At 44.2% G+C, this 23,254-nt stretch overlaps 1 protein-coding gene and 1 long non-coding RNA gene across 4 annotated transcripts in view; both read left to right on the top strand.

Annotated features, from left to right (window-relative positions):
* Positions 1 to 23,254, top strand: part of DPP6 (dipeptidyl peptidase like 6) — a 1,022,456-nt gene that overhangs the window by 59,987 nt on the left and 939,215 nt on the right. The window lies entirely within an intron of this gene.
* On the top strand, positions 13,522 to 14,162 carry LOC135969931 (uncharacterized). Of its 2 annotated transcripts, none has more exons than XR_012433097.1 (3): positions 13,522 to 13,656; positions 13,819 to 13,922; positions 14,020 to 14,162. It is a non-coding gene; the product is annotated as an uncharacterized lncRNA (long non-coding RNA). The 2 variants fall into 2 exon arrangements; XR_010585286.2 differs by having other exon boundaries at positions 13,819 to 13,931; positions 14,020 to 14,157.

Below are 23,254 nucleotides of genomic sequence, written 5' to 3' on the forward strand. Positions count from 1 at the left end.
AGTGAGGCCTGAAGAGACAGTGAGGTCTGAAGAGACAGTGGAGACCCGAAGAGACAGTGGAGACCTGAAGAGACAGTGGAGACCCGAAGAGACAGTGGAGACCCGAAGAGACAGTGGAGACCTGAAGAGACAGTGGAGACCTGAAGAGACAATGAAGCCTGAAGAGACAATGAAGCCTGAAGAGACAGTGGAGACCTGAAGAGACAGTGGAGACCCGAAGAGACAGTGAAGTCTGAAGAGACCGTGGAGACCTGAAGAGACAATGAAGCCTGAAGAGACAGTGGAGCCTGAAGAGACAGTGGAGACCCGAAGAGACAGTGAAGTCTGAAGAGACCGTGGAGACCTGAAGAGACAGTGAAGCCTGAAGAGACAGTGGAGACCCAAAGAGGCAGTGGAGACCTGAAGAGACAGTGGAGACCTGAAGAGACAGTGGAGCCTGGGCGCTTTCTGTGCTAGGCTGGATGAGGAGGGGAGGTCGTGGGGAAGCGTGGCAGGACAAGGGAGTGAGCGGAGCGTGATTGGTGGGAACTGCAGCAAGGCCTCTGTGCTCACCTTCCTCCTGGCTGCCTCCAACTTTGGAGACGGGGGTGCTCCCTCCAGTGGGGCATTCAGAGGATGCCACTCACAAGTGGGTCGTAGGACGTTCTTCTGGGGAGGAGGGAAAGTCAGACGGTCCTTCCTGCACCTGCCACTTCTCAAATTCTTCCAGCTTATAATATTCAGTATGCCAAGGTAGCATCTTTGTAGTAGTGTGTCCTGAATCCCACCAGCCTCTGTCAGTCTGTGTCCACATTTCCCCTTCTCATAAAGACACATGTTGGATTAGAGCCATACCAGTGACCTCATGGTAACCTAGTTGCTTCTGGAAAGACCTTGTCTTCAAATAAGCTCATATTCTGAGATATTGGGCATTGGGACTTCAGCATATGAATTTGAAGGGATACAATTCAACTCATAAAATTGCCATGATTTTTTTTTTTCAAATAAGCTGCTATTTACTTTTAAAAAATAAAGTCCAATACTGTGTCCATATTGCTTTCTGTCACCAGCAGGTGGCATTTCTGTGGTCCAGGGATGGCAAAGGAAGAGCCCAGTGCTTTCCTCTTGTTTTATTTGGAAAATGAAACATTGTTATATACAGGTAGAGAGAGAGCACAGATTAAACCCTAGAAATGATAGTCAATTGTACATGATGATGCATGCAGACTTTTGCCATAAATTCTAGACATATTACAGGAAACCCAGCAAGTCCACACCAGTTCCCATGGAAGTCAGGAATCATCCTGGCTTCTGGCCTTGACCCTGTCAATAACCAGCTTCCAGGCTCTGAGAAAACCACTTTGAAATAGGAATGTTAATACTGAGATAGGTAAATGTGGCCTAGAGAGACTTTCTTCTCTACCTTCCTCCCTGTTTGTTGTTGTTGTTGTTATTTTTTTTTTTAGGATCAGATGAGATAAAATATGTAGACTTATTCAAAAATGAACAGAATAAAATACAATTTAAACAAACGTCCCACTTAACTGTCCTTTGAAGGGAAGACTACCTTCCCTTCAAAACACCCTCCCCAAGAACAATAACTGCTTTAACTTGAAATTGGAGGAGGAACTTTATTTCCTTCAAGCAGTAATCAAGACTGGCCCATATGAGATATTAAACAGATGTGAAATAAACAGGCACAATTAAAGATGACTGAGGAAGTTATTCTGATTCACACTTAGGGAGTGACATTACTTCAGGCAAAACTGGGAAAGAATAGGAAACAAAAGACGTGTGGTCTGTACTCTTTAAAAGCTCACAGTTAATTTTGCTATTTTTTTAAGATAAAAGCAAAATGCATATATATAAAACAGAATAGTAGACGATTGAATGTGTTCCAAAATCATTCATTTGTTTATGACACGGGGCAGTCCCGAGACCCCTCCTGAAGGCAGCTGGGGTGGTCTGTGCCCGGAACATCGGCATGAGCCGCACTGCAGTGGGGTGAGTGCTGCCTGCTATTGCCCACACTGATGGATGTCTAGAAGCGCAGCTAAGTGCAGCCACAGAGATTCACTCTGAGAGCACAGGATCCTTTACTCTGAGAAGGAGATGTGGCAGTAGCGCCTGGTAGCACAGGCTCCATGGCCCATTGTCCCCCAAGCTTCTTCCGTAACAGACCTCGTGGAGCCCAGCCCTCATTTCCTTGCAGCTCAATCCATTTCTTTCCATTCTCGGAGATGCTTTTCTTATGACTCAATCAAGGGCTTGCACGGTGTGTGGTGCTGGTGCCGCTTTCAGAGCCTGCCTGAGAAAAATGGTTCCGAGATCCTTCTGCTACTTTTTCATGCCTCATGCATCTTAGCGAAGGTATTTGCAGGTAAAGGAAAAGGTGAGTAGGGTAGACGGTCAAAGGGAATCATGAACTTGGTTTGTGTCTCTTTAAAAAAAACTGAGCAAGCTGATTCTCACTCACCTAAACACTGAAACCATTTTGCAACTTAAGTTCTGGACTGTAACACCCCAAACTGCATATGTCCCTGCTAAACTTTATTTTCCTCTAATGATTTGGAAGAACCAAGTTTACTGTGTGTAACTACAAGGGACAAACAGGCATTGGTGTGCAAGGTAGAAAATTCCTCCTTGCATGAAAGGGAAGCTGGCTTCTCCATAACAATTGTTGCTATCTAAAGCTAGTGGGAACCAACTGGTGTGAATAAACTAAGCGCCCCTTGAAAGATTGAAACAGGGTCTGGAGGGTGAGTGGCTACTCTAGGGGGATCCCAGTACTGGTTAGAGGCCAAGCTGGATTAATCTAGTCAACACCTCTCTAATGTTTTCCTAGCTTGAGCCAGCACTGAGTTGATGTGGTATAAGAATGAAAGGAAACATATACTTGTGGGGAGACAGATAGGGCAAGAACACTTACTATAAAAATTAGCATATGGAGGGATCTACTATAAAAATTAGCATATGGAGGGATCTACTATAAAAATTAGCATATGGAGGGATCTACTGTAAAAATTAGCATACAGAGGGATCTATAAAAATTAGCATATGGAGGGATCTACTATAAAATTAGCACACGGAAGGATCTACTGTAAAAATTAGCATATGGAGGGATCACTAGGCTCAGCCCCAGGTGGAACAGATGCCTACTGGAAGGAGCACCTCGGTTTACCTGGGGACCGGGTAGGAAAGATTTCAAGGGACAGGAGACATTTAAGAATTAAAATTAAACACTGAGGCTTGTGGGTTAAATAGGAGTTTGTCAGGTAGACATGGTAGGAAGGGAGTCCAGGCAGAGATGGTGGCAAGCAGAAAAATAACAAGGCCCAAGAGAGCCGCTGAAGCTTAATTGGATGTTATGTGTCAGACAAGAGGAGGTAGAACTGGACTAGGAATTGGAAGTCTGGTTGTGAAGATCCTTATACGTTATGCACCGGGATTTTGTAGGTGATGGGGAGCCACGAAATAAATCTCAGCAGGGGACTGCCACGATCACATCTACTTGTTAGAAATATGTTTGCAGGTGGAGAAGAGACTGGTGAGAAGTGAGGGTGGAGAAAGAAGCGGTATTGAGAGGTAATACCGTAGCCCGGGGAAAGAATGCCTGAAGTGGAAATAAGAGATTGGCAGCCCCTTAGGCAGTGGACTCAGAAGGACTGTAGCATTGCTTACAGAGAGAGGAGTCGTGAGAAAATAAGTGTCCTGTGTCTTACTTTGCCAGTTGGGTGGATGCTGACCTCATTCAAGGAAAATAAGAAGGAGCAGAGGGCAGAGAAGATGGAAATGCAGATGTGGACCTATACAATGGCAAGGAACACATCGGTGGTGGATGCAGTCAAGAGTTGGCTGTCTAGGTCTGGAACATAGAGTTAGAACCTGAAGATCAAGTTGGGGGTCACCCATGCCTCATGGAGTGCAAGCCACGTAGGTGTGCGTGTGGTGCCCTAGGGAGAGAAGACAGGATGGAGCACAGGAAGTGGCCAACACTTAGGTGACAGGCTCCCCTAGGACAGCTCACAGCAGGGAGAGAAACCATGAGACTTGAGAAGCAATAGAAGGGAATGCAGTGAGAGGAACATTTCAAGTAAGAGGGAAGAAATAAAAAAACCAGAGGTCAAAGACAGGCCGAAGTTGCCCATCGTCTAACCACTGCACTTCAGTGGCCCTGGCAAGAGCTACTCTGCAGAGAAGTGAGAAGTGAAAATCAGAGCCCTGGGACGGAGAAGCGCATCAAAGGTTAGAAACACCCAGGGGAGCGAGCATGGCACACTCGCCAACACTCACAGGTGCTCACCGTAGCACAGGTGCAGCTGGACGCAAAGCAAGGGGGAGAATGAGGGAGAAGATCTGACTTGCTCCTGTTTCAGGCGAGATTCTAATGGGTTAGAAGTGCTTTGAGATCAGTTAGGCAGGAGGAGATGAGATACACGTATGGGGGGAAGGAAAGACGACAAGGCTGAGGACTGAGCTTCACTCTTATCCACTTCATCACCTAATGTGTCACTCTCCCCAATTTGAGTGACCCAGGCTTCAGGGACTCTGTGTCTCAGTCTGAATCCCTGTCCCTGGCAGTCACCACTGATGTTCTGCTGCTGCTGAATGTGCAAATAACTGGTCAGCCTTGCTGTCGAGGAATTTACAGGCATGGTGAGATTATTTTATTTTATTTTATTTTTTGGATGCTATCCTAAACATTCCCACACCAAGCATAAGAAATTTTTCCTTGCTTTCTTCCCACACTCCCTGCCGTGGAACATGATAATCAGAAAAAACTGGCCAGACACAGTGTCTCATGCCTGTAGTCCCAGCACTTTGGGAGGCTGAGGCAGGGGGATCACCTAAGATCAGGAGTTCAAGACCAACCTGGTCAACACGGGGAAACCCCGCCTCTACTAAAATACAAAAGTTACTTGGGCATGGTGGTGTGTGCCTGTAGTCCCAGCTACTCGGGACGCTGAGGCAGGAGAATCGCCTGAACCTGGGAAGCAGAGGTTGCCGTGAGTCGAGATGGTGCCGAGATCTGGGTGACAGAGCTAGACTCTGTCTCAAAAGAAAAGAAAAAAGCAGAAAAGAAAGAAAGAAAGACTGCTGAATGCATCTCATCAATGTATTGAACAATCCTGTCACTGTGGGAAGTTTGTCCTCATGGGTTCTGGTAGAATGCAGACCTCTTAAATACAAGACCCGGCTCCCATTAGCCTTGGTGTCGAGAATAGAGTTTTGACACTTAGTATATGCTCAATTAATGCTACATCAAAAGCAATTTTCACCATTTGTGTTATTTCAACGTGGCTGCCATTCATGCACACCCTGCAACCACCTTGAAATGAAACAGACATTTTCATTCCCATTTCACAGAGGATTAACCTAAGGCCAGAAAGATGAAGAAACTGTTCCAAAGCTATCTAGGCTGCTGACACCTCACATATCACTAGGTCAATCTCACTCCGAGTCAAATCCAGATTTTAATTCTATCAAGTGTATGGAAATTAAAGGAAGTGTTTTATTCTTTTTTTCCTGGAGGGGATTCCAGGAAGAAGGAAAATTTCATTTTCCAAATTCAGACTGTGATGAGCACAGTTTATTACCGAGCATCCACCCCCCATGGGGTGAAATGTGGAGAACCAAGGTTTTATGAGCCCCTTTGAATGAAAATCTTGAGTCCTCCCAGCAGAGACAGGACTTTTTGAAAGGCTTATTTATTCCTTTACTACATTCCATTCTTACCTTATTAATAGTTTATAAGTCTCAGCTAAATCTCTAGGTCATAATAAATCACATCCTTCACTATGAGAACTTGAGATGAAGCAAGCATTCAGTTATAACAATTTATAGCAAATGCTTAAAATTCGTATGCCCACAATCATTCAAAGCCCTGGCAAATACAGGAGTCAGTCAGATACAATTTTAAAAGGCTTACCATAGAAAGCTCTAAATCTTTGCATAGTCAAGCATATCTTAATCCAGGAGAAAATTATTTTTGTAAACCTTTCCTAGAAGAATTTTCTGTCCTGTATTACAATCTTATCATGTGGCAGAGGGAAGGTGGGAGGAAGGGAGATAAATGCCTATGTTTATCTCCAGCCTGCAGCAGTGAAATGAAATCGTTCACCATGTATTCTTTGAAAACCACTGAAAATAAATATCAATACTACCATTATCTTTCTTAAAAATTCGGTCGTCTTTCCCACTTCTCAAAACACTTTTTAAAAATCTTCCTTTAAATTTCCAGAGTGTCCTCATATCTCATTTTCATTTTATCCTTAACACCACAAGAATTAAATAAGGGTTGGTATTATCACTGCCATTTATAGATAAGGAAACGGAAGCCAAAGAAGTTGGGTAATTTGCCTAAGATCACACAGCTATTTAGAGATGGAACTAAGGAAATGACACAGATCTCCAAGCATTTCTGTAAATTTTTTTCTAAGTAAAAGATGTTTCCTTCTTTCCCCAGCAACCCTCAAAATCCCGTGTGCTCTCTGTGGAATTCGTGATCGCTGTGGTTCAGGGAAAGATCATGCCCAGGACATAGGGGATAAAGAGGGACCAGACCTGCCTCATCTGTGCCCTCACTGCCTGGGCCTGTGCAAGCTGGTGATCTGTCAGTATCCCACTTTCCTCTCCTATAAGATGATAGAGCTGGGAAGGAAATGGTAAATATCACTTGATCACCTGGATTAAACTCTGACTTGGAGGTTTTTGGGCTATACTATTATATCAGTTAGCATTCTCCAGAGAAAAGGAACCAATAGGATGCACGTGTGTGTATATATGTGTGCATGTAGACACACACACACACACAAACAGGATATGTAGGAGTGTGTGTGCGTCTACATACACACATACAAAGACATTTATTTCAAGGAATTTGCTCACATGATTGTGGTGCTGGCAAGTCTGAAATCTGAAGGGCAGCCTGGCAGAAGGGAAACCCAGGCAGGTCTCCTGTGTTCCAGTTTTGAGAGCATTCCTTCCTTCCCAGAAGTCCTCAGTGTTTGCTCTTAAGGCTTTCTACAAATCAGGGGAAGCCCACCCATATTGTAGAGTGTAAATCTCCTTCACTTAAATGTCAGCTAATCACAGATCTCCATCGCTTCTATCAAATGCCTTCACTGGAACACCTAGACTAGTGTTTGACCAGACAACTGGGTACCATCGCCGAGTTGACATCTACAATTAGCCCTTACAAGAAAATGTCTTTCGACCATAATGTTTGTCTGTAAAGTGTCACTATCACAACCATTATGTGTGTTTCTTTGGACAAAATATACATTAGCTGAATAGTAAACTCTGACCAAAGATGTTTAGTATTAAATAACGTTCTTAAATGTCAAAGTGCAGAACTAAAATTTAAATTTCTACTGAATTGAGTGTGTGTCTCCCCATAATTATCTGCTGCTTCTCATACTTTACATTTGAAGGACTCTCATGCTTTACATTGACATAAACTCCTGCATATAATACAGATATTCGTAATTTTTGGAGAACATTTACCAGATTGGCACATCATGAAAATGGAATCAAACTGTGATGGTTAATTTTATGTATCCACTTGGGTAGGCCGTGGTGCCTTAATGTTTGTTCAGACATTATCCTAGGTGTTTTGTGTGAGTATTTTTGGAAGAGAGATTACATTTACATCAGTGAACTTTGAATAAAGCAGGTTATCCTCCCTCATGTGGGTGGGCCTCATCCAATCAGTTGAAGGCCCAAATAGAGCAAAAGACTGACCTCCCCAGTTAGGGGATTCTCTAGCAGACGGCCTTTGGACTGGATGCAACTCTTTCCTGACACTCCAGCCTGTTGGTCTTTTGCACGCAATTTTGGATTAGCCAAGCCTCCACGATCATGTGAACCAATACCTTAAAATAAATGTCTTCATCTTTCTAAGTACATATATCGTCTTGGTTGTTCTTGGGAGAATGCTGATTCGTGCATAAACAAGGCTAAAAAGTCAATCCTTACTAGGGTCAGGAAGGTAAGAAAAATGAATGCCAGGTGTCAGAAGTGACCGTCGGTGGGTGAGTAGCATTGGGGCAAATTGATATTTTAAAAAAAAAAAAAAACAAAATAAAAATAAATATAATAAATAAATAAAATTAGAAATTAGATTAAATCTGTTCAGCCAGCCACACTTCTTCAATCTTCAGAATGCCAGAATGAGGCATCTCTGAATTTTAACGGAGCATCATCGAGTTCTGTCATAATGTTGTTGTAGATAAGATGGAGGAAAATCATCTGGGAGGTAAGAAAACAAGGGGTAGATTAATGTAAACCTAGAGGGAGAGTCCTAGTAGGTTTTTAGGGACCGCTGTTCTTTATTGTGTTCTAGTGAATATTTGTCTAGATGGCTTCACAGAGAAATAAAATCTTCGTGGATAAAGAAATCATCATTATCACCATCATCATTAATGTGTATGAGTGCTTAACATGGCCTATTTTGTGCTTTATATATGTTACCTTATTTATTTTTATAATACTAATCATTGTTAGGCTAGGGATTATTGTTGTTATTTATTTATGTATTTATTTTGAGATCGAGTCTTGCTCTGTCACCCAGGCTGGAGTGCAGTGGTGCGATCTTGGCTCACTGCAACCTCTGCCTCCTGGGTTCAAGCAATTCTCCTGCCTCAGCCTCCTGAGTAACTGGGATTACAGATGCATACCACCACACCTAGCTAAGTTTTGTATTTTTAGTGGCGATGAGGTTTTGCCATGTTGGCCAGGCTGGTCTCAAACTCCTGAGCTCAGGTGATCCACCCAACGCGGCCTCCCAAAGCTCTGGGATTACACGCCTGAATCACGGCACCCGGCCCGTTGTCATTATTTTAGAATTAAGAATTTGAAACACAGAAGATGTTAACTTGGGAAAGGTCACACAATGGTCAATGGAAGAGCAGAGATTTGAACTCAGGAAGTATGATTTCAGAGTCTACACTCTTAACCTGTGTGCACTCTCAGATATAGCCACTGAATCAGAGGATGATATAAAGGAGGAAGTCATGATTGTATGGAATGACAGATGTGGCCCTTCATCCCATCCCGCCAGGATTCCTTTGGATTGTGGTCCTATAAAGGTGGCGTGAGAACCAGAGGGATGTTTGGTAACGCCCCTGGGCCCAGTTCCCACCTGCAAAAGTACAGGATGGAACAGACATTGACCAAGTCATGTGACCGAACCAAGGGTAGACCCAGTACCACCTGGTGTGGGAGGCGGAGAAGTCCACGAACCCTTTGGCTGTATCATCAGGGAAGCAAGACTTAGATGTGGGCAGGTGGGGGCCCTGGTCCAGTCCGTGCTGCTCAGACCCCACCTGCAGGGGTGCTTGGTGAAGATCACCATTCAGAAGGGAGACCAGGGAGAGGCAGGAGACAAGGCAGAACGTGGAGGATGGACAGTGGTTCGATTTGAGGAAGGCCTGAAAGAACTGGTAGTGTTTGCTTCAGAAAACAGACAGCGAAACTCAGGGCTGGGGATAGGAGATGGATGAGCATGACAATGGCATCTCAGCTCACAGAGCATAGAAAGCCCAGGCGATAGGTCTTCCTCTTTCCTCTGCAGCAAGTCCATGGTGTGACTGAGGGGGTGGCCACAGTCCCAAATAGCTTCCCCAGGTGGGCCTCTGTGTCCCAGGCTGTGTGACCTCAGGATCCCAAGATGCTCATTCTGGCACATTTTTCAGCAGGACCTAAAAGATTGGGCCATCTTCAGCTGCTAAGAGGACCAGTGTTTTGAGAGTCTTTCTTACTTTCAGCCTGTCATTGGGCAGATTTCTGAAGCAGAACCCAGCCCTGGCAGCAATCTTTCTTCTGTCTCAGCCAATCCCAGCCTCAGCACACAGTGCAACATTTTCAATGGTCTTGTGTCTGCAATTACCTTTCACTACTTCTAGAAGTAACTTCATTATGCAACACCATTGCTGTCTGGAAGGGTCATTATCTGAAATCAGTTCTAACCAGCTCCTTACAAACTGCCTTTGGTAGCAAGGCTCTTAGGATTTTTAAGAGTGTTAAAATAAAAATCCCAAAACCCAGGTATGTTCTTAGTTCTAAATTCTGACTAATAACAAGTTATAAGAAAGAAGACTTTGGAAAAGTGTGTTTGTAAATTCTTCTTTATATTGTTTCTAAATGGAATCAATTACCTGAGGAGAGATAAGTTCCTGCCACTGGTGATATTCTATCAGAGAGACAAGCAAAACGTGAAAAGCTGAAGTAAAATAACCCAAGGGTAAGAGGGAGAAAAACAGTAAATGGCGTGGGCGTGGTGTACAGGGTACTGAGATGTCAGAAAAGTCAGGACAGAATGTGAGGCAGAAGGTGTGTGAAGAGTCCAAGGATGCCTCCTACTCTTGCACTCTGAACCCTCCCCTCTCACTAGCAAGTCAACAGACTGTCTGCTGAATTTGTCTACAAACAGAAAACAAGGCATGATGGTGCCCGTTGATTAGACGAGAGAGCATAGGCTTGGGGGAGGTGAAATGAACCTTCTCCAGCCTCTCAGACTCAGGCTTTGAGAGATTTTGAAAAAACCTAAGTTATTCTACTTCCTGGCCACATAGAACTTGGAGCAGTATAGCTGATGGGACTGTTTTCCATATGAGATGCAAACTCCTCAGGTTATGGCAAGTGAGAGCGAGAAGGAGGCCTGGGCAAGAGAAAGGACTTGGTTTATTTCACATCGCTAGTTCATGGAAGTACCAGCCAACACTGAAATTTCCTGGCCTCCAATCCAGTGGGGTTATTCATCCTACTCTCTACTCTCTCTGTTTCCTGATGTTTAGAAATAAAAAAAATCAGAACTACCTCATTAACTCTCTCATTCCTTTTTCATCTGAAGCAGTGTGTTAGTTTACTTTCTCAACAAGTTTACACGCCCTTTGGCTGATAATCGTGGAGAGGACCTATGACTCATGTCATTAGTGTAGACTAGCTGCCCTAGAAAAATTGCCCAGGCACAGTGGCTCATACCTGTAATCCCAGTACTTGGGGAGGCCAAGGTGGGCAGATCACCTGAGGTCAGGAGTTCGAGACCAGACTGGCCAACATGGTAAAACCCCATCTCTACTAAAATTACAAAACTTAGCTAGATGTGGTGGCGGGCATCTGTAATCCCAGCTACTCAGGAGGCTGAGCAGGAGAATCACTTGAACCCGGGAGGTGGAGGTTGCCGTGAGCCGAGATTGTACCACTGCACTCCAGCCCGGGTGACAGAGTGAGACTCCATCTTAAAAAAAAACAAAAAAACAAAACAAGCAAATAGACCACAAAACAGACAATGGCTTGAACACAATAACTGCTTCTGTTTTCCTGTGTAAGAGGTTAGTGAGACAGTGGCAGGGCTGGGGGAGTGTACTTGTAAGTGGGCTCTGTCATCGTGACTGTGTTTTTCCAATGTTGTCCTAAAGGGTTGCCTCATTCCCTCCACCCGAGCAGGTAGAGAACAGGGAGGACCCCACGCAGGAGCTGTTGCGGTTCCAGCACGCATCCCATTCTCTTGGGCAGAGCTCAGTCACATGACCATGCCCAGCTGCAAGGCAGGCTGGGAATGTAGACTAACTAGGTGGGTGAGCCAGGGAGGACGAGGAGGCCTCACCCGAGCCCCAGCTACACTTGCAGGTCGAGCCAAGAGCCGAGGGTTTTGCATATACTGGATACATTGATTCCTGTCGCGTCTGCAGCCTGATTTCTTTTGAAACTCTAGAATCGTCGGATGGGGGTTGCATCCCTGGTACAGCCCTCTTTATCACTGCCCCATGGCTGGGGCTGGAGGACAGCAGGAACAGACACTACAACAAAATCAGCTCTCTTGGCTCCAGTCCCTGAAAGCCCATTGCTATTTCTCCCTGAACATCTGGCCTGTTTCCTGGGGTGTGTAGAGAGAGGCCTTCTGTTCCTTCAGGGCCTCAGCTCAGCACCTGCGAACACAGACATTAAAAAAAACCCTCAAGAACTGCCTGGCAAGCACTTGGAACACAGTCTGCTTCGTATGCACCTTCCCACACCCCCTGCTGGTAGTAATAATCTTTACCTGCTTGGCAGAGCGTGCTGTTGAGGGGATACATCACTTCACCTGCTGAGATGAGTTCAAATGAGAGGCATTTGGTGGCAAAAATTAATTATGGCATATTTCAAAGGCAGGCCAAGAACCTGGCCTCCTCCCCATTCCCATCCGATGCTTCTGGTCACTGAGGGAAAGAGAATGAAAATAACAATAAGTCAGGAGTTTTTTTTCTTTCCTTCGTATAAATAGCAGGAAAGTCTGGGGTTTCTGAGTTCAGCACCACAGAATTTTTCTGCAGCGCCTCTTTCCCTGGCACATAGCATGCTCATTACTAAGGGGTCCCAAATGAACCCCAGGTGTCCTGGTGCTCACCTTTGGGTTGAATCTCCCTTGCTCGGTATGTGTAGAATCCCCTTAGGGTCGTCCTATTTTGGAGCGACTCAAATTAGGAGTCCCCTGATTGCATTCTGAGGAGAAGGATATGACTTCTTGAGATGACACAGGTGACATTACCTGCAGACATTTCAGGCAAAAAAAGTCAAATTGTGAACTTTTTCTTGTGCAGCTTCTCCATCAGCACTTGCCGCTTCGCCTGGCACTTTTCTGTTATGGAGATGGCTTTGCTCCTTAAACCTCATGAGCCAACCTTTGCTAGCTTCCAACTTTTATTCTGCAGCTCCCTCATGTTGCTCAGCCTCCACAGAATTGAAGAGAGTTAGGGCCTTGCCCTGATTGGGCTTTGTCTTAAGGGAATGTGGCGGCTGGTTTCACGCTCTCTCCAGACCACTCAAAGTTTCTCCATATCAGCAATAAGGCTGTTTAGCTTTCTTATCATTCATGTGTTCACTGGAGTAGCACTTTTAATTTCCTTCAAGAACTTTGCCTTTGCACTCACAACTTGGCTAACTGTTTAGCACAAGCGGCCTAGCTTTCAGCCTGTCTCAGCTTTCAACATGCCTTCCTCACTCAGCATGATCATGTCTAATTCTTTTTTATTTAAAGTGAGAGATGTGTGACTCTTCCTTTCACTTTGACACTTTGAAGCTATTGTTGGTTTATTAGCTGGCCTAAGTTCAGTATCAGTGTTGGTTTTTGAAAAGAGTAAAAAACCGTTTGGAGCCAAGTCAAGCAAACAAGATGTATGATCAAACTCTGATCACTTAGCTCTCTGATATCATAAAGTAAAACTTTATGAAGTTTGGGGTACCTGTGGCAATGTCTTAAAATAAGACAACAGTGCGGTTTGGCCCACTGAGGGACTCTTCCTTTCATGAAAGTTTCTCTGCAGCATGTGATGCTATTTTGTAACATTTTACCCACAGTAGAACTGTTAATTGGAGTCAGTCCTCTCCAGTTGACTTCCTTATATACACATCATTTTATAATTCAAAGGCCTAGCTTTAGTTGGACAAAAACACATTGGTCACATTCTTAGTAGCCACACCCCAGGTGAGTGAGGAAAAGTGCTTGTAGGAAAAAGCTTTAGGAATGTGCTCTTCACATTCCTGCAAAAGATTAGGGATGGTTGATGTGTGAGGGAATGTGAAAGCTGGAAAGAGTGAGCGATACTGAACTTTATTTTTTCACAGAAAATACATTGTTTCCTTCACCGAGCTGCCTGGTCGTCTGTTGGACCCCAGCCTAGCTCAGCTCAGCAGCCTGTATGTGTGTGCACATGCGTGTGTGTGTGCGTATGTGTGTGTGATTTCTTCAGGTGCCTTGGTACTGTGCGGGGAGACCGAGTTGATGGCTGCCCTGCTGTGTCACTAGGATTATATCACTGCCTGAGGACACGAGTACATTTTCCTTTGCTGTCCCCTCAGGAAAAAGCCCAGTGCTTAGCAGATGGCTGTCCAAAAGGAGGACTGTTCTCCAACCTTCCTGAAGGCCCATGTGTGGGAGAGGATGGCGGTGCTTCTGACATTGGGTATGGCGGGTATGTTAATGAGGCAGCTGGAAAGGCATGCCCTGCTTTGAGCTTCCATACATGTGATTATCCCTAATACTTCTTTTATGACTATTAGGCTTTGAAAATTGCTCTGAGCTATTTTTAAGAAGTCTCAGAATAAAAAGAGATGATCCGGGAAGGTGAGAGGAGCCGCTGCCCAGCCGCTGCTACCTGATGTAAATGACGAGTTGATGGGTGCAGCACAGCAACATGGCACAAGTATACATATGTAACAAACCTGCACGTTATGCACATGTACCCTAGAACTTAAAGTATAATAATAATAAAAAATAAATAAATAAAATAAAATAAAATAAAAAAGAAGAACAATGGTGTTTGGCATTTATCTACGTCTCTCATCATGTTTCAGGCAGGAACCCCCTAGCCAGGTGGAGTCTGTGGCAGGAATCCACAAGCTGTGAGTTCAAACCGCACGCCAGCTGCCTAAGCTCCTGTCAGAAGTTGGTAGATGGTTCATGTCTGTCTTCCTCACTTTTTTTTTTTTTAACCAGGGCCAGTCCTCTGTGGAGGCAGAGTGGGCAGAGGCATGGATAGCGTGATTCTAGGTTTATGGAGAACATACTGTTTTCAAAGAACTTTCCTCGCTGCTGTCTGTAAGTCTATCTGTGACCTGCAGAGGTCCCCAAACTTTTTGGCACCAGGGACTGGTTTCATGGAAGGCAATAATTTTTCCATGGACTGGGAAGTGGGGTGAGGGGGATGGTTTCAGGATGATTCAAGCACATTGCATTTGATGTGCACTTTCTTTCTTATTACATTGTAACATATAATGAAATAACCGTACAACTCCCCATAATATAGAATCAGTGGGAGCCCTGAACTTGTTTTCCTGCAACTAGACAGCCCCATCTGGGGATGATGGGAGACAGTGACAGATCATCAGGCATTGGATTCTCATAAGGAATTGACAACTTAGATCCCTCGCATGCGCCGTTCACAGTAGGGTTTGCACTCCTGTGAGGATCTGATGCCACAGCTGATCTGACGGGAGGCGGAGCTCGGGCAGTAATGCGAGCGATGGGGAGTGGCTATAAATACAGATGAAGCCATCATCCGTGGCTCAGGGGTCAGGGACCCCTGTGCTAGAGCACATGCACAGCCATTATATGTCCCCTCTTGTGGCTGATTTGTTTACTGTGGGAGCACAGACTACACTGCAGAGGAGAGCAGAGCAGAAAGATATGGTGGCAGCACCACATTGCTGGGAAAGGCTGTCCTGCCATTCTGGAGGCAGGACAAGGGCAGCACGGATGCTTCTCCAGGAAACTTGATCTTACAAGAGCCTGAACGGATGACTAGCTCTCCAAAAGTAAAGCGCTGGCAAGGAAGTGAGGTGCCAGGAGATAATAGTTTTGAAGACTAGCCCTGTGAAGCAACGTTTCTTTTTAATCCAATGGCCTGTTTTAAATCCTTATCCTATTTGATATTGTCTGCAGAATCTGATGCTAATGTGACTGCTTCTTCCTTTTTGAAGTTCATTTCCTCCTTTGTTCCTGTGATAATAGCCTTCCTTGCCTTCTCTGCAAAGTTTTCGAGTTCTCGTCTTTTGTGCTTCTCTTCCTCTGCCTGAACTGTAAATGTTGATGTTTCTGGTTAACGATCTAACATCGTATGGTTACTGCGTGATTTATGTTGTCTACTCCTTGGTGTCACAAACTACCACCATCATGCCGTACAGTCGGTCCCAACCCCTTATGCTTTTATTTTGGAACTTCAGTGTTTCTAGATGAAGCTCCACAGAGACCCGGTGCTCAGGAAGTTAACCTGTCAAGAAGCCAACACATTATTTGCCCCTCCAAACATTCTCGTTTCTCTGCATTTCATGTCTTGGTTACTGGTACTATCATCCACCTATGTGGAACCATCTAGAAGCCTAAGAATCACCTTCAGACACCACCTTCCCACCCTACAAATACTCTGCATTTTAGCAGTATAAGACTATAGCAGTTTCTTGAATGTAACATGAAATTTCTCATTTCCATACCTTCATTTATGTTGTTTATTCTTGGAATGCTCTTCTTCATTTTGGTGCTTCACAGACTCCTACGCATCCTTCGAGACCCAATTCTAATGTGATTTCTATTCTGGGGACTTTTTTGACTCTCCTACGCAGTCTGAATTAACTGTTCCTTCATTTATATTCTCTAGAGGGTTTGTACTATTTTCTATACATCCATTAAAGACCCCTGAGCTAAGACAACCTCCTAAGCACTCTCATTGTTTCAAGGAATATACCATATGGAAAAGTAGAAAATGGGAGTTAAAGGGAAGCTAATGTGAGCGTAGAAGGGAAGGTGAGGCAGAAGAGGTGAAAAGAAAGAACAGAGAAAGGTTCAAGGGTCGGGGAGTTGAGTGGCGGCGCTGAAAAGGAGCTTTGCCGCCCCCTTGGTTTCCGTGCCGGGCACTGTGTGGGCTTTTGTGTAGGTGATTTCTCCCTCGTCTTGCTCCTTTATAGCAAGACAAAGGACCCATTAAAGTAAAAAATCCGAGAAAACCTGGAGAAAGTGCCCAGGTTGTCTCACTGGTATTTACTGTCTCCTGGGGTGGCTGGAAAAAGCGTCTGGCTTCAAGAGGCCACCGTCTGACACAGGGCACCCAGGTACTCCTTCCTATAGAGCAGAGGTCCCCATTCCCTGGGCTGTGAACCAATATGTGTCTACAGCCTGTAAGGAACAGGGCTGCACAGGAGATGAGCAGCAGGCGAGTGAGCAGGACCGCCCAAGTCCCGCCTCCTGTCAGATCAGGGGTGGCATTGGATTCTCATAGGAGCGGAAACCCTGTTGTGAACTGCACATCCGGGGGATCTATGTTGCGTGCTCCTTATGAGAATCTAATGCCTGACATCTGAGGTGGAGCAGTTCAATCCTGAAGCCATCCCCACCCCGTGTCCCATCCGTGGACAGACTGTCTTCCACAAAACCGGCCCCTGGTGCCAGAAAATTTGGGGACTGCTGCTGTAAAGCATGCACAGTGCACAAGGCCTGGCTGAGCCCTGAGACTTGGCTGAGCCCTCGCAGCAGAGGTGACTGATGAGGACATAGCATGAGGCCCACTACTGCTTCCTGAACTTGTACTGACTTTCGGGCCTTTTAAATTTTTATTTATTTGTTTGTTTATTTATTTATTTATTTATTTACTTTTGAGATGGAGTCTCACTCTGTTGCCCAAGCTGGATTGCAGCAGTGCGATCTCAGCTCACTGCAACCTCCACCTCCCGGGCTCAAGCGATTCTCCTGCCTCAGCCTCCTGAGTAGCTAGGATTGCAGACACCCCCCACCACACCTGGCTAATTTTTGTATTTGTAGTAGAGATGGGTTTTCACCATGTTGGCCAGGTTGGTCTCAAACTCCTGACCTCAGGTGATCCACCTGCCTCGGTCTCCCCAAGTGCTGGGATTACAGGTGTGAGCCACTGCGCCTGGCTTGAGTTTCAGGTCTTCAAACAAAAGTTCATCTGGTTGAGAGTTGTTGAAATGTAATGAATTTTCTGGAAAACGTGTCTCATTCATCTCTTGTTGGCATTTCTGAAAATACCACAGGTTCTGGAGGTGCTACCGCCTCGTGTCTCCTAGCGGCACCAGCCATCTACCTGGGCACACCAGGGCTCCGTGAAGACGTGTTCCTGGGGTGCCAGTGTTTCCACCCTGGGATCCAGGAGGCCTGGCTCCAAACCCCAAGTCTGCACCAACTACCTGGGAGATGTAGGGGAATGACAGCTGCTCAGAGGTCTCCGTGTCCTCACGTATATTCCAGGAACAGTAGGCTGGTTGGGCCACCGGTGCCAACATCATGTGGCGATTTCTTCATCATGAAAGGGTTTCATGTCTGTGAGATGCCTGGCGAGAATCTGTAGCAGGTTGCGTGAGAGCAGGCTTGGCTCTGATGCTCCACATTCCTCTCCGTGGCTTCTTTCTTTCTTTCTTTTTTTATGGAAAGAGTTCAGACTTTGGTTAATCGTGACAAGCCTATTAATAATTTTTGCTCTATTAGTTTCCTCGTAGAATACAGTGCTTTCTCTGTCAGCTAGAGTTTCCTTGGTGTGTAACCATGGCTCTTACCAGTGTATCTCATAATATTTATTTTCTGAAATAATCTAGGGCATATACTTGCTAATGCTTTTATTAGTTCACACTTGAGAATGGGTTGCCAGTTTGCAGTCTCGATAATATGATGGTGTCTTTGCATCTGCCTCGCAGCTGCATCTACTATTTGAATGTTTGGTTATTTCTCCAGCTTCCCCTCGTTAACCATTCTGGTCCCTCCTTAGGCAGCACTCCGCATGGCCACCGAGCATGAAGCCAAGGCCCCTGCAGTGACATCCTACACAGACAGGGGTGTAAATAGCTTAGTTTCATCAGTCTGTTGAAAGATGACACCATTCTCCCATGCACCATTTCTATCATATTTTTGTTACTCTGAGTGGTAACAGAACCTGTAGCTGCTCTGTTAACCTGGAAACAGGCTTGTTTTGTACAAAAGAATTACCTGCTTTCGGATGGGGCCAGTGTTCATTTAATTTTTCTGATGACACAGACTTGATGATGATTAAGTTTCCTACCGAGGAAGTCATACTAGAAAGACTGATAAGTTTTCAGACCCTTGAGGTTGGCTAGAACTCTAAAGAAGAGGTGGATATGGAGAGACTTTGTAAAAGGAATCGTCCAGACGTAGTGACAGACACGATGTGGAAGATGAAGGAGAGGGTGGAATAAAAGACAAATGATGAAAGCGATCCCTCTGGTGGCGCCAAAAAGCTTCTCAGTGGTTGGAGAATCTTTCACGTTGTAAGCTGATTAGATTGAAAAACACACATATATGGGGCTGTGACCTGAACTATATCGCACTAAATCAGCAATTGCTTTGTTTGTTTGTGCACGTGTTCATGTGTGTGTAATCGGACCTGGTGTTTGTGATGCAGTAACTTTTTCTGAGAGAACACACGCATCCTCACCCTTCCAGGGGCGGCACCAGCTGTCAGTGGTGAAAGAGAGAGAAGGGTCTTCATTCCCGTCCTCTTCCCTCCTCTGTCTCCCCAGCCCTTTACCTGCTGCCTCAGCCCCTTCTCCCGTGCATCTTCTTCTCCTCCAGCTCCAGAGAAGGAAGTAATTAAACAGGCTGTCCTGTGTTGGCTTTTTAAGGATGTGAGACTTATAAAAAAAATACTATGAGTAGAAGTATGGAACAAAGTGAAAAGCCTCATTTACCTTAAAATAAGAAATCTCTTGGCCAGGCATGGTGGTGGCTCATCCCTGTAATCCCAGCACGTTGGGAGGCTGAGACAGGCCGATCACTTGAGCTCGGGAATTCAAGTCCAGCTTGAGAAACATGGAAAATCCCCATCTCTACCAAAAATAGAAAAATTAGCTGAGCTTAGTGTCGTCTGCCTGTAGTCCCAGCTACTTGGGAGGCTGAGGTGGGACGATCGCTAAGCTGGTGGAGGTCAAGGCCGCAGTGAGCCTTGATGGTGCCACAGCACTCCAGCTTGAGTGACAGAGCAAGACCCTGTCTCACAAACAAACAAACAAACAAAAACACAAAAGATTAAAAAAAAATCTCTAGGTCAGAAGCAGTTGCTAAAGAGATCCAGTATTCAAAGGTGAGGGGAAATGTATGAGTGTGGTCAGGATTCATGTATGAGTATGAGTGTGGTCAGGACGAGTTCATGACACTGCCCGTCCTGTGCTGGGGACTCCGGTGGCTTTGGGCTTGTATTTAGATTTGCAGTTGGGTTCATCATGTTCCAGGTCTAATGCATTTCCCCATCCCTGATAAGCACAGCATGATATGTGACTTAGTTCTCAGTTTCTCTGAAGGAGATGGCCTTGCAGTTTGAACTCTCAGAGCTCCTAGGAGCCACAGTGGAAAAGAGGCCAGAGCATGAGCAAGGAACATCTAACTTCAGCTTGACAGGACAGCAGCTTGCAGTGCGGTAGTTACAACAACTCCGTAGAATTCCCCAGCCTTCCTTGTAGTGATTGGGGAGGGGAGAGTTGGTTCCTTGTCACATCGTTGCTGTGACTAGTCCATTAGCTGACTCTGGAGTTTTTCCCTGGCTCATCGAATGCAGGGCTGTTCTGCAGCTGTTACAAAACTCGGGTCCAGCCTAACATCAGTGTGTCTCTCTGATTTCCTGTTGCGAGCATGAGAGCTGCCTGTGATACACTGTTGGTGTTGCTTCATGGAATTTGTCCTGTGTGCATGAGAGAGAGTTTTAATTCTCTTTCACAAACTATTAATGAGCTCACATTTAGGGTTGCTAGAGTTTAGGAACAGGAATCAGATGAGGAATAATTAATTTAAAGATCTAGATAGAGGACTCTGAGAAAAACAGCTGAGTTAGTGAGTCTTTTCATTCTTTGATTTCATATGAAATCATTCATATGATTTCATCCTTTTTTGTGGCTGTGTAGTATTCCATGGCGTATATGTACCACATTTTCTTTATCCAGTTCACCGTTGGTAGGCACCTGGGTTGATTCCATATTTTTGGTATTATGAGTAGTACTGGAAGGAACATATGTATACACATATCTTTTAATAGAATTATTTATTTTCCTTTGGATATATACTCAGTAGTGGGATTGCTGGGTCAAATGGTATTTCATTTGTCAAATGGTAGTTCTTTGAGAAATCTCCAACCTGCTCTTCACAGTGGCTGGGATTATCATCCATTCCCACTGACAGTGTATGAGCTTTGCTCCATAGCCTCGACAGCATTTGTTGTTATTTGACTTTTTAACAAAAACCATCCTATTGGTATGAGATGGTAACTCATTGTGCGTGAGACGGTATCTCATTGTGGTTTCGATTTGCATTTCTCTGATGATGAGTGATGTTTAGCATTTTTTCATGTTTGTTGGCCGCTTGTATGTCTTCTTTTGAGACGTGTCTGTTCATATTCTTTGTCCACGTTTTAATGTGGTTATTTGTTTTTTGCTTGTTTATTTTAAATTCCTTATGGATTCTGGATATTAGACCTTTTGTGAAAAATTGACATTTTTAAAGCATACAATATTTTGGTTTTTAGTATATTCAGAGAGTTATGCAACCTATACCATGACCTAAGCTTAGAATATTTTTATCACCTCTAAAGAGAAACTTCAAACCTATTAGCAGTTATTCCCCATCTACCCTGTCCCCTAGCCCCTGAAAACCACTATTCTTCTTTTAGTTTCTATGAGTTTTCCTATTCTGGCCATTTCGTATAAATGGAGTCATACGCTGTGTCATCTTTCATGGCTGGCTTCTTTCACACAGCATGATGTTTTCAAGGTTCATTTACATAGTAGCATGTCAGTACTTCATTGCTTTTTATGACCAAGCCATCCCATTGGGTGTATACACCACATTTTATTTATCTGTTCATCAATGGTGGACGTTGGGGTTCTTTCCACTTTTTGGATATTACGAGTGGTGCTACTATGAATATTTGTGAACATGCTTTTGTGTGGACATTTTTTTTGTTTCTCTTTTTTTATTATACTTTACGTTCTAGGGTACATGTGCACAACGTGCAGGTTTGTTACATATGTATACATGTGCCTGTTGGTGGTCTGCACCCATTAACTCGTCATTTACATTAGGTATATCTCCTAATGCTATTCCTACCCTCTGCCTCACCCCAAAACAGGCCCCGGTGTGTGATGTCCCCCTTCCTGTATCCAAGTGTTCTCATTGTTCAATTCCCACAGCCAAATTTTACCAGAGGTACAAGGAGGAGCTGGTACCATTCCTTCTGAAACTATTCCAATCAATAGAAAAAGAGGGAATTCTCCCTAACTCATTTTATGAGGCCAACATCATCCTGATACCAAAGCCTGGCAGAGACACAACAAAAAAAGAGAATTTTAGACCAATATCCCTAATGAACATCGATGCAAAAATCCTCAATAAAATACTGGCAAACCGAATCCAGCAGCACATCAAAAAGCTTATCCACCATGATCAAGTGGGCTTCATCCCTGGGATTCAAGACTGGCTCAATATACACAAATCAATAAACATAATCCAGCATATAAACAGAACCAAAGACAAAAACCACATGATTATCTCAATAGATGCAGAAAAGGCCTTTGACAAAATTCAACAGCCTTTCATGCTAAAAACTCTCAATAAATTCAGTATTGATGGAACGTATCTCAAAATAATAAGAGCTATTTATGACAAACCCACAGCCAATATCATACTGAATGGGCAAAAACTGGAAGCATTCCCTTTGAAAACTGGCACAAGACAGGGATGCCCTCTCTCACCACTCCTATTCAACATAGTGTTGGAAGTTCTGGCCAGGGCAATCAGGCAGGATAAAGAAATACAGGGTATTCATTAGGAAAAGAAGAAGTCAAATTGTCCCTGTTTGCAGATGACATGATTGTATATTTAGAAAACCCCATTGTCTCAGTCCCAAATCTCCTTAAGCTGATAAGCAACTTCAGCAAAGTCTCAGGATACAAAATCAGTGTGCAAAAGTCAATAGCATTCTTATACACCAATAACAGACAGAGAGCCAAATCATGAGTGAACTCTCATTCACAATTGCTTCAAGGAGAATAAAATTCCTAGGAATCCAACTTACAAGGAATGTAAAGGACCTCTTCAAGGAGAACTACAAACCACTGCTCAATGAAATAAAAGAGGACACAAACAAATGGAAGAACATTCCATGCTCATGGATAGGAAGAATCAATATCATGAAAATGGCCATACTGCCCAAGGTAATTTATAGATTCAATGCCATCCCCATTAAGCTACCAATAACTTTCTTCACAGAATTGGAAAAAACTGCTTTAAAGTTCATATGGAACCAAAAAAGAGCCTGCATTGCCAAGACAATCCTAAACCAAAAGAACAAAGCCAGAGGCATCATGCTACCTGACTTCAAGCTATATTATAAGGCTACAGTAACCAAAACAGGATGGCACTGGTACCAAAACAGAGATATAGACCAATGGAACAGAACAGAGCCCTCAGAAATAATACCACACATCTACAACCATCTGATCTTTGACAAACCTGACAAAAACAAGAAATGGGGAAAGGATTCCCTATTTAATAAATGGTGCTAGGAAAACTGGCTAACCATAAGTAGAAAGCTGAAACTGGATCCCTTCCTTAAAACTTGTATAAAAATTAATTCAAGATGGATTAGAGACTGAAATGTTAGACCTAAAACCATAAAAACCCTAGAAGAAAACCTAGGCAAAACCATTCAGGACATAGGCATGGGCAAGGACTTCATGTCTAAAACACCAAAAGCAATGGCAACAAAAGCTAAAATTGACAAATGGGATC

This window comes from Macaca fascicularis, chromosome 3 (genome assembly GCF_037993035.2).
Source record: "Macaca fascicularis isolate 582-1 chromosome 3, T2T-MFA8v1.1".
NCBI classification, from domain to species: Eukaryota; Metazoa; Chordata; class Mammalia; order Primates; family Cercopithecidae; genus Macaca; species Macaca fascicularis.